The sequence below is a fragment of the Haemaphysalis longicornis genome, unplaced genomic scaffold (genome assembly GCF_048455015.1).
Source record: "Haemaphysalis longicornis isolate Haplotype H1 unplaced genomic scaffold, Haemaphysalis longicornis Haplotype H1 scaffold_2, whole genome shotgun sequence".
Lineage (NCBI taxonomy): Eukaryota > Metazoa > Arthropoda > Arachnida > Ixodida > Ixodidae > Haemaphysalis > Haemaphysalis longicornis.
The window spans coordinates 134,278,849-134,291,734 of NW_027526295.1; positions in this window are offsets into that span (position 1 = coordinate 134,278,849).

Below are 12,886 nucleotides of genomic sequence, written 5' to 3' on the forward strand. Positions count from 1 at the left end.
ACAGTTTATGTCCGGACGTACTTTATGTAGTGTTTGAAAGATTCAGTTTTTTACATTCTCACAACGAAGAGAAGTGAAGTTTGCACGCGATGTAAGCATTCTGCGTTCACACCAAATGCAGGGCAAAATGAGTTCGAGTGGTCGCGTGAACGAACTCCGTGCCGAACACGAACCATCACTTGATCCGCGATTTTTCTTGCCATGAATGACGATTATCTGGCCAAAAGCACACGCAAAAAAAAAAAAAAAACCGCCGCGCAAAAAAGATGCCCTTCTAACGAAAAAAGATACATGGAAAAAGACGCAGTGTAGGTACATTTATTGTATGCCTTAGTTCTGCAATTAGCGCAATCTGCTAATTGCAGATTGCAGATTGCAGATAGCGCAATCTGCAATTTGCAATTAGCTAATTGCAATCTGCAATTAGCTACCCCTTCCTCCTCGAAGGGGAGGAGGGGGTAGCTGTTTGACATCCTTTATGACAGCCTTTTTAATGACCCTCGCACAAACAATGCGCTTGCGCATGATGCGTTCAGGTGTGCTTTCACGCGACAGAAAGCGCAACCCGCAGTCCATAGCGTTAGTCCTATAAAAATTAATCACCAACTGTGTTCGATCGTTTGTAATCTGCACATTCATTATCGTGGCAAGAATTCCTTAGTATTTATTTTTCATTCAAAACGCTTCCATCAATCGAAAATTTACTCTGGACCGGGCTGCAGCATTGCAGTGCTATTTGATTTCTTAAAAACGGGATTTTTTTTTTGCGAGCGACCCAGGATTGCTGTTACAAAAACAAGCGCAAAGTTGAATCGCGGAAGAGCGAGCATTCGTCAATGTTTTTTGCTTTCATAAGGACGATTTAGCGCACTGTTTGTTGCAAAACACGATACCCCAGCGCTACTTGAACAAACAAGAGCCGTGAGCCAAATATTTATTGCAAAAAATAAGAAACGCACAAGAGTGAAACGGAACACGCGTGTTGCGGCTGCCCGAGCGACTGATTTGTCAAAACTTCGATTTGCGTGCGGCAGCATTGATGGCTCGGTAAGCTTTAGAATGTAATTCATTCTAGGCACCATTAAAGAACTTCTGAGCAAACTCAAAAGCACATACAAATAACAACAAACCAAGAGTACTTACCCGGCGCACCGTTTCGTCTTCATCGTCGGCAGGCAAACGTACGATTCGTTGGCGAACTTGTAACTACGCTCCTGGTGCCGTTGCGATTGCGTTTTGAACGCGTAATATGTCTCCGCGAAGCCGGACGGGAACCGCGGCAACGCAGACAAGTCCACACACCATTCATCAGTCATTAAGTGCGACAACACAGCACGAGACGTGCAGCGAGTCACCAAGAAGCGATAACACGCACGCGCAGCACCTTGTAGCACACGTATTCCCGACCGGCGCTATCCTTAAACATGGCGTCGAAGCGAGGGTTCGATTCGGCTGCGACAGAGGGCAGCACTTTTGCATAAAGCCTATAGCGCGCATAACGGTGAGGGGACGCGCCGACGCCAGTGCATCTGCCGCGGCTATGACGCAACACAATCCAACACAATCCACTTTAATCCAATCCAATCCATATCCAATCCAATCTAATCCACGCCAAGCCAAGCCAATCCAAGCCAATCCAATCGAATCCAATCCAATGCCCCTCGCGAGAGAGTGTTCGCTATCGGAGAGGAGAGGGGGTGAGCGGCGGAGAGCGCAGTGGCGCGACGAGGAGAATGGGGGAGGGGCGGACACCGACACCGCCGGATGCAGGGACAAGGCGAGTGAATGAGATGCCTTCGCATCTAAAAATGACATGCACAGAAACATCAGCTTGAAACACAACCGTCATGAGAACAACGCCACAGCGCAGCCTTGCCTCCATTCACGCGCGTCCCCGTACACGAAGGCGCTGGCACTGAGACGCCAACTGTCGGCACTCATTAGCGTCATGGTGCGCTACTTCGCTTCGCCTGTCCTAGGCGGCATCACCATCTGAATGAGTCAGAACGAAGGCATAAGGCGCATTCGTAGAACTACTCACATCTTTGCTCATAGCGCAGTCGGTAGAGCGCCACGTACCTTCAGTTGTGGCTGGAGGGGATGGGCTCGAAACCGGGCGCCGCACCGCCAATGGTCCTTTCTCTGGCGACTTCACTTGCGGGACGGATATGCCGTGACTGAGGACTTGGTGTATCCGGGCATAAAACACTTTCGTGTTAAAAATCAAAGAATAAGTTACCCAGATTGGAGTATCTAATAATTTAAAAATATATCCTGGACATCCCGCTGTATCTGGCGGCGCGAGCCAAAAGCAGAACTTCTGCTTTTTTTCCCTTTGTAACCCCCAAATTTGTTTTGCAACATAAGCCCTCTAAAAAAGTGTCTTATGCAAAATAAAATTTGTGAACAGCGGCACTTTTGGCAACATTTTTTCAGCAAAAACTCAATTTGCGTAGCCACAAAGTAGTTTCCCGCCATGCCACGCCGAACTTCCGGCCGAACTACACGGTATGGCGGCACCCATGGAGACATGGAGCGCTTTAGCAGAATCACGTTGATGATAGCTGCAATTCCACTCTACGTAAGCTACTGAGAAATTCTATGGCCAATGTATCTTGTTCTTGTGATATCATTTCCGTGATGGATATGACGTATATGACGTCGGTGAGGTTTGCATCCAGGCATAAAACACTTTCGTGTTAAAAAAACAAAAAGATGCAATTGGAAAATGTAAATGCCGGTGGTTCAAACTCAGAACAGTTGGCATACCCGAAAAGGAGGATATACCCGCGGAAGTGCATTAGAAAACGGTTTACAGCACGGCTAATCAACTGAACCATTCAAAGCTTCGGACAAATCATACCCAGCTTTCTCCCCCAATTTCCGACCTCTCAGGAACCTAGGGAAACCACTTCAGGAACGTGATAATTGGCACAAAGCAAGAAGGCAACGTGGAGATGAAAACATCAGAAGAATTTTCCAGGATTCTGAATATTTTACGTGCAATTCGCTGTCAAATCTTACTCCCCATGCATTTCTATGGGATAGTTTCCATGACTTAGGAACCTAGCCGCAAAACGTGCAAGACTTGAAACTGTACGCAAAGCAAGTTTTCACCCCGAATATTAGCAGCGCAAAATAACTGCAAAGTAATCGCTGTTCTTCCATGAGCGGGAAAGCTGTGCATGAATAAATCAGTAAACCAAAGTTATGTTTGCCCGCCATCAGAAAATAAACATGGAGGTGGTTCGAGCCATGGGAATTTGCTGGTAGTACCCAAGAAAATAATCAAAGTCCATTTTTAAAACAAAGATGGTTAGAACGCGAAGTGTTCTCCCATGCTACCTGAGTCAAGCCAAAGTCCCAAATCCACTCTCCCAAAGCCCGAAATCCGAACTGCTTAAGTCCAAAACCAAAGTCCTAAGCCAACGTCCAACCCCACACCATCAATTGCCAAACCTAACATCCAACCCTACTCAGAGAATGTATTTCATCGTCATCATCGCTAACCATTTTTACTGCCAAACCACATTTTGCGTATTGCTGTGTTCGTTCAGTGCGCAAACACATCCCATTTTTATATTATGTAAAGTGGTGTATGATTGATGTCCCCTTTCTGAAGCCCATTATGTAAGGTTGGCTTTCCGGAAGTGTTTTTTTTTTCAGACGTCGACGCCACCAGTGAGGCGCAGAAAGCGTTGTTCAAGAAACCGTCAATGAAGGTCATACAAACAATTTATCCTGGGCGGTGAAGAAAGGAGTTCGCAGGGTGGTGTGTGTTTGACCTTGCAGGTTCCCTGGGAGTTAGAGTTCCTGTATATCCACGGGGGGAGCTATATACAGGTACTGTACTAGGCAGTATTCAAAGCGTGTCGTCTGCTATCGTGCGTAACAAAGCGACGTTGCTCTCGCGCTCGAGCTCCACCGCTCACAGTCAGCTCAGAAAATGATTTTAAATCCTACGGGTGCGGATTACGTTACCCTTGGAAGTTTGCGTTGCCGGGGTACGAATGTCGGCGGTAAAAGTTTGCATAGTTTCACAGTAACGTCATTGGCGCAGCTGTCACAGAGGAATAATGTAAATGTGCTGATTTGAACTGAGATAAAATTAAGTAATATAATTGAATTTTGAGAACTGCTAGGTGCACTCCCCAGATTGTCCGCTACATTTCTTGTACATACTCGTCATCATTCTATCGTCTAGTAGACTCTTACACTTCATCATCGCCATATCATCAGCATCATCATCATCGCCGCCGTCGTCGTCGGGGATTCAGATGGCCGCTCAGCCACGGTTGCTCGAATAAACTATTATCTGCCTCACTGTGCTTCCACTATCAGAATAAACAAAAATATAAATGTTGAGAAAAAATAACCATGAAAAATTAAGGGAAACAAAGAAAACAGGAAACAACACAGGAAACAAAGAAACGCTCAGGTATGATACCGGCTGACTTCGTGGAAAGGCCCATTAAGTTTTGCAAACAGTTAATTAGGGTGGCCGCCACAGCCAGGAATCAGACATGTGACAGTGTCATCTGCACACCATCTTAGCAACTGCGTCATCCCCTGGGGTCCTTGACGGCAGCGCAGGCTATCTTACGAGGCGTGAAAACATGTTTATGCGATTGCTGTAACAAAACCCCGCAAGCTAGACAATGAAAGTAAGATAACCAGCAACAAGACGCCAAACTCTTCTAGAACCCGTGCCCATGTTGAAACACAAGACGAACAGCAGAGCGGATACGAAGTTTGGAGCCAAAGAAGGGGCATCTCCCCGTACCCTTGAAAAAAAGATTTTTGTGTTGATAATTCGGGATGGTAAGATGGAACGAGGGAGGTGCGTTGTTTTAACACTAGAGCTGTTCTGACGCTGGCCTTGACAACAGCCTCTGCTGGTAGTGTGACACGCTCTCTCGGGAGCAGGTTTCTCCCCCGCACAAAAACTGGCTCTCAGATAGAAAAATTCATAAAAAATAAAGTGTCCCAGGGCGTTCATACCGTGTGATATAGGACAGCTAATACTGCCCTTAAAATTGTCTTCCAAGCATTGCATTTGTGTTTAGAGGTGAAGCTGACTTGGGGGTCTTCGTAAGCTTGGTCTTTTTACTCTGGGTTTTCCACTTGGTGTGTTGCACAGCGAAGCATGGTCATCTACGGAGGGAGTTTGGTTACAGGAAAGGGATAGTATTCTTGCGTTACCGAAAGTATCAACAACAATGTGTGGAAGTTAGCCGCTAAGACGACTGTAAGATTACGCCGAGTTTCATTTTGTTGTCATAATTGGTTCACAGTAAAGTTGTAAACGTTACAAAATTACTTGTTGCTGTCAATACCTGGCCATCGGCTGAGGTAGTGTGTTCACAGAAACTACCCGGAAAAAACTAAAACAATTATCCGCTAAGATGACTCTCGTTACGCAAAAGAAAGAAGCTGAAGCTAAACTTAATTTTCGTATAGGCAACCCACAGATCCGCTGTTTCCGCAGATTTCCTTCTGGATGGAACTGGGTTTACTTTTTCTGTACGTGTGCGAATAATGCGCTTTATTCTTGTATCCACTGCTGATTGTTTTCTATCAGTTATGAAACAGTAACATTCACCAGCCGCGGTGGCTCAGTGGCTAAGGCGTTGAGCTGCTGAGCACGAGGACGCGGCTTAGATTCCCGACCGCGGCGGACGCCTTTCTGATGGAGGCGAAAAGCAAAAACTCCCGTGTGTACGAGATTTTGGTGCACGCTAAAGATCCCCAGGTGGTCAAAATTAATCCGGAGCCCTCCTCTACGGCGCGCCTCATCACCTGCGTTGTGTCGGCACGTAAAACCCTACAATCAATCAATCAATCAATCAATCAATCAATCAATCAATCAATCAATCAATCAATCAATCAATCAATCAATCAATCAATCAATCAATCAATCAATCAATCAATCAATCGAAACAGTAACGTTCCCTGCAAGTAGCCCATACATCGGGTTTTTACCGGAAACACTCTCGTCGTTGTGGGTGGGTTCAGAGCTAGATGTGTGTAATTATGTCGATACCTGTGAAACATCTTTTGTAATTGTGGTAATAACCACAGACTATGTCTTTCGTGGTTATGCTTCGCTGAACCTGAAGGCATCACTGTTGGCAGTGTTGGGGCATGTGGTGTTAAATATGTACAAATTGGAGCTTTGTGCAGTGCATCCCGACCTGTCCCACTGATACTACCTCTTCCTGTCAATGTAGCAGTTAAGATTACAAAAGAAATACACTTTGGGTGTTTTACACAAGGCAGAGATTACGGCGGTTGCAAAAAATAATTGAGGAACATAATTGCTGCTTGTGCTTGCCATAGTAGATTATTTTCACCCTCACATCTGGTACGCTGTTGGCTCTAATTAATAGGCAACTCATTCTACTTTCACCGCTTAGGTAGCGCAATACATTAAATGAATAGGACAGGGCGCCTACATGGGCGCCTCCGTACATGCCGTTCAGCGAGTGATGATGGTGACATTTTGAGCGCAAATTTAGTAGTTTGAGCAAAAGACTATGGTAGTGATTTTAGGTCCGAAGCACGTAATTACGTTACCCTTGGAAGAGTACGGCTGGATCGATGGGAGTGGTCTAGAGGTGTTGGATACCGGGACTGTTAGATGGCAGCTGAGAAGGGTTGCTGTTTTGCATATTACACATTTCTTTAGATATTTACATGACTTTCTACACCTTGGAGTCCCACGAGTATGTGCTCTATGGCTGTATTGGGAACCCTCTTGCTTGAGAATCTGGCCTTCGGTATTCCGCAAATAAATAAATGACCACCCTAGGAAATAAATACATAAAACTTTTCTTTCAAGATACCTCGTGATTGGATGCAGTCCTTGTCAGGAACGGGGAAGGGAATGTGGTTTGCAGGGACGAAAGAGAGTTTATGACTAAACATGGAGGGGATTGGGAGGAAACACAAGACATGATAATAAGCTGTCGGGGACGATGACGATTGTTTTATGGGAAATTTGAAAGCTTTTGTTTGACCATTAGTCCTGTGACGCTGCTTTTTTTTCTTTGGGATTTACAGCTTCGCAATCGTAGTGGCCGGCGGCGAACATTTTTGCTATGACTCAACTGATGCTCACGCAAGCACGCGAGGCAACGGACTGCTGCTTGAGCGAACCTGTGACGCACCCTTGGACGTGTGCCCACGCGATCATTCAGAGCCAGACCCATACCCGGCCGATTGCGCCCTGAGATTGGCCACGACAGGAGGGCTAACTCGAGCATTTCTCTTGGTTGCTTCCTTGTGCTAAATAGCGAACTTACGCAATAAAAAAATTGTCTTAGTTGCGAGTAAAACACGTGCTCGTTACTGCAAGCGGGCTTTTTCTCGCTGGGTTGGTTAGCACATCGCACGGTAAGGCATACATGAGCGCATGCCTGAAGCTGCGAGTCGTATTTCCTGTACGTGCGCCTAGAGTGCCCGCCCAGCTCATACTTTACATTACGTTGAGTATGGAAAGTGTTCCAAGAGTACGGAAAACTGCGGCGGTGCCAGAGCCACCATAATGTTCTGGGAGAGAAAAAAACCTTGCCACACAGTTCAACGTAACAGATTTCCCTCACACTAGCATATTGTGTAATTGCTTTGCAGCACACATACACATCAGTAATATTATCTGTTACTAGCCAAATGCTTCGATTTATCTCGAAGCAGTGTTCTCGTTCCTGCCTTCTTCTATTCTGAAATAAACTCCGCAGTTATTGCTTATGATAAATCACTTGTACGTCCATGGTTTTCTTGAGATTGCACAACCATGTCAAGGTTTTTTTGCTAGCTTTTATTGGGTATGATGATAGCACGTATTTTGCTCCCGTGACATTTAAATTTTGTAGTTTCTGGCTGCCTCTTTCGAGCTCAGTGTTAATCCTCACATTACGCCGAGTAGCATATCTAAGCCGTAGTGCGTTCCTGATGCTTCATCCCGTAAATAAACCTGTTCGGGCGTGTAATTTTACAGCCCTGTTCATTAGAGTGTTTTTTTGTGTTTGGTTACTCTGGATTGGGCAAACTCCTTTTGCACAATTGCTACGTCTCCTCCGTGCAACTAAAACATCAAATGCGGATTGCCGTTAGGATTATTTTGACCCGTCACGCTTTCATATCCGGGTAAGGACGTGGGGCAGGTGAGACCCCAGATTTTCCCAGCTCAGGATTTTCTTGGCAAATATTTTGCCAATATCTTGTAATGTATGCCGTTTCCATCCTTAGTCATCTTGTTGCAGAAACGGGAGCTTCCAATTGCGCCGAAATCTATACCTCACACACGCGGAGGAACTTGATAAATGATCATCTTCTTGACCACCACCGCCATCATCATCATCATCATCAGCAGCAGCAGAATCAGCAGCAACAACAACATAATTATCATCATCATCATCTCTCGAGAGAAACGGTGAGGCGTATGTAGGCATGGGCAGCGGCATCAGCCGCCTCTTTTCACCCGAGGGATTCGTGACCAGGAACCCGAACTATGTAAAACTCAGGAGTGTTATGGCTTGTTTGGAGAATATGAAGTGCCGTTTTGGAAATGCGTCCTGGTCGATTAAATCCGCAAGCGGTATAAGAGTCCGTGAGGATGGTTATTGTGTCGTGGACAGTGGTTATTGCAGGAGCTATTGCAGCTTCGCCAAAATCGATTGATATGATCTTAACGGTGCTGGACGTTATTTCCTGCCCCTTTCGATTCACTACACAGGCTACATGAGCGGAATGGTGCGGATAAGGAGATGCGTCCACATGTAGAACGTGTAAGTGGACGTAGACCGTATTGCGGCCATTTTTAACTTTTACGCTCGTTTTTGATATTTTGTGGTTATGGCTCGTGCTCGGCAATTCTTCGTGCCTTGCTGTAAGACAGGTGCAGATTGCGTGTTATTGGAGCTAGACGTATGCACTGGCGTGTCTTCAAAGGTATATATATATTTTTATGTATATACAGTGGTATAGTATTATAACCTAATTGTTGAAGTACATCGGTATGCTTCCACAGACAGGGTATTTCTCCCCTGATCCAATTATTATTCATGGAATCTAATGGAGCTTATAATGCTTCAGTGTCGAGATTTCGGTGGAGCCTGTTTGTAATTTTGTTTTTTCCCGGGGTATTGTTTAGAGTGAAGTTTCGGGTTGCGGCTTCAGTTTTGGCGACGGTGAAGGGTGCATCCATTTCGGGGTGGCAGCGCCATTATAGGATGGGAAAGGCTGTACGGTTTGGGCCCCGTTTTCTTTCCATAGTTTTTGAAGATCATTGGAAAGCTCCGCCTCGATTCCGGGAACATTATAAATAAGTAGCTTTAATTGGTGGGCTGTGGCTAATTTTGACTCCTGATTTGTCATGTGGGATCCAAGGAGGTGCAACGTGTGGGGCGTACTGAGAGCTCCCTGCAGTTGTGTACAGAAGTGTGCCCAATTTTGTTGAATTGGAGCTGTAATAGATAAAACTCTTATTCAAGCAAACGGTGGTGGTTGAGCCGTCACTCGCTGAGGTGGATTGGCCTCAGTCGAGGTACCCTTCACTCTAGGTTGTAGCCCTGGCACAAGTCACCAGAGAGATCTGGTCCGCGTGGTGAGAGCTCGTCAGCAGGCCTTCGTATTGCTTGCGGAAAGGGGTGAGGTTTGAAAGGAGAGATGGGGTGTATTAGCAAGCCTACACCAGGTCATAGGTAGTAGTAGGAGAAGGCCAGAAGGTACACTTAAGGCGGCATTGCCTGACAGTGGGGAGAATGAGTGTGTTTAAATTGTTTGTAAACGACACTTGGTGAATGATTCAGTCTTGGTTATTAGAGGTTGGCGTTGGGGCGAAGGTCAGAGAAATATGGGTGAAGTCGTGGTAGCGTGAAGAAACAGTGGGTCGAGGGGGAGACTGGGCCGTGGCGTCTGACCTTGAAGGAAATGCCCGGTGTAGGTGGGCGCGGGAAATGGCGTGAGCCGCCTCCTTCTCCTGGAGAGACGAGTGGCCCAAAAGGGGAAGTGTACCGAGTTACAGGAAGAGCTAGAATTCCTCACTAAACGAATAGGAAAAGTGGAACAAAACATGCGGCGTGATAGCCAGCGCATGGTGACGTTAATGGTTGTGTTTTATGACGCGGTTGCACGTATGGAAGGAATTTAAGCGTCCAGGAGTCTTAAAGGGACTGAAAACCGTTTTTTTAGTCGTGTAGTTTCTCTATACCCAAATGAAAGGGCATCACTTGAAACACGCTAAAGCGAAACGGCTTTGCTATAGCAGCCTAGAACATTTAAAATCACAATTTTTATATCTACCACCCATGCGTAGCCTGCCATACGGAATGTTAGCAACCATGGTAGTGAGCATTGCGGCAACATACTTTTAACTGCAGGTGTCAAGAAAAGAAGTGCCTAACACACTATCCCCTGCTAAAACAACAATAATGTGTGGTCTTTCCAATTCCGTTATTGTGTTTTTGAATCACGCATTGAAACCGACGGAGTGGTTCGGTCACGTATGGTTGTGTCACATTTTGACGCTACATGGCGCCATCTTTCAGGCTTCTGCAAATTTAGTGCCCAATTAAAATTATTTCCGCCAGTTGATTCGGAAATTTCTTGCGGTTAGTCCACTATATACAACAGTGGCTTTTTTAAGAGCTAAAGGACACGCACTCCACGAAGATCAGTTGTCTGTGTCTTTAAGAACTTGTTTTTCTCAGTTGTCCCGGGACTTTGCAACATCGCAGTTATAGATGCCGGTGGTGAACATTTTTGCTGTGATTCAGTCCCATGCACACCAATCACGCAATGTGCTTGAACTAACCTGTGACGTACCATTGGACGAGTGCCCACGCCATCATTTAACGGCTTATCCTTTACCGGTCGACTACGCCCTAAGAGTGGCAACACGTCAGCACCACAGCGGGAGAACAAAATCGAGTATTGTTCGTGGTTATTCCCAAAGCACATGCCCGTTACTGTTTGGCTTTGCTTTTTTGGCCTCGGTGGCTACTCGGCCACCCAGTGAACTGTAGACACGGGTAGACATGAAGTATGTGGGTTTTTCATATGCAAGAGAAACCCGTGTCATGTACTCCTGCACGTGCTCCTACAGTTCCCACTCAGATCACAGCTTACATTACGTAAAGTATGGAAAGCGATGGTGATGGCGGAGGCGCCACGAAGTCGGGGAAAGTAAAAGGTTTGCACACTCTTCTAGGTAATGGATTTCCCTCTTAAGACCGTACGATGTATCTGTTTGCCAGCATATATGCTGCTTCGTGAAATTATCTGGTTCGCAGTGATACACCGCTATATCTCAAAACCGTTGTTCTCGTTTATTTTGTCTTCTTTTTTCAGTTAATAAACTCTGCCATTATTTCTCCTAATGGCCCTGATCGGTAGTTGGTACGTTGATATTGTCTGCTTGGAAGCTACATTCTTATCACGGTTTTTTTGTGGTTTTTATTTAGTATAGTTATGCTACATGTCTCCTTCCTCTTCAGTTTTTTCATTTTGTCGTTGCTAACTACTTCTTTTCATATTATTATTTTTCTATGGCCTGCCTGCTTGCAGCATCGCCAAGAAACGGATATGGGGCCTCTACATCCTGTACCGGGCTACAATGAGAACAATACCCGTTATCTCAAAACATAGCCGCATTGCCATACTTAAACAAGCATTTTTTATCTAACTACTCGAGGAAACTCAACATCTAAATACATATCTACTTGATGTGACCCTCCAGGACAAGCTCTTCAGTGATGGCTTCTGCTTATCGTCAAGCTGACCCTTCAAGGATGCCTCAACCGATTCCACCCTGGGATCGACCAACACGCGCTACTTCACGACGGAGAACCATTGCCCGCCGACAGAGAAATGTACCGAAACGGTACATCAAAAAAACTCGCTCAGGACAATGCTTCGAACGAATTACTTATCTTTAGTCTTTGGCGTTGGGGCAGGGTAAGGCGAAGGTCGGGAAAATATGGATGAAGTCATGGTAGCGTGATGGAAGTCGTAGTAGCAGCTTCAGTTCCGTTTACGGAACTGAAGGTGCTATAGCCTGGATGTGTTCCAAGATACCGTCTCTAAACGACACCAGGAGGATCGCCGACACGTCCCGGTTCACTAAAGAAGCCCCACGCTTCCTTACAGGATCTAAGCAAGGTGTCCATAACTAATAGGACCCGCATCGAGGTAATGGCTGTCTCCAAGGTGTGCAACAGCAACGCCTGCATGTCAGGCTTTCCTTGACACGAGGGCACATGGCCGGCGAAGATGGGAACCTGCAAGAACATGATGTTTCCAGAGAGTGCTTACTTACCACACCTCCCTTGCTCCCATCACACCCCCTCCCCCGCGCTCTAGTGGCACGGTACCTTTATCGAGTTAAATTGTGGCCGGAAAGTCACAAACGCCTTATATAATAGGCCACGCCCGCAGTGTTCTTGAGGGATGAAAATCATCTCAAAAGGGAAGAAGAGTTCTGTATTAATAAGAACTGCGCAAACACTGTGTACACATCAGGCGCCTTAAGGAAATGGTACAATGGAGCCACGTACTCTACATCGTACCCCAGGTACATGCATGGTACATGTTTGCAGGGCGCAAAGTTTTAGCTGGGGTGGCGCTTCCTTACTACAGAATTGAGAAGCCCATAGTGCGTATCTCCAATTTCTGCAATATGCGCATCTCCAGCTAGTGTGTAGCGAACAATATTTATTCGGGAAAATTCGCCGCTACGCGCTAAAAAGCTGTCCGAGGTGAAACCCCCTAGATGGCGTCCATGAATAAAGGTACGAGGACGTGCAGCTTAACTATCTCCTTTCTATAACTCCTACCCGTAGAGGGCTGCGATCCTCCTGATTGAATCCCAACAATCCATCAATCA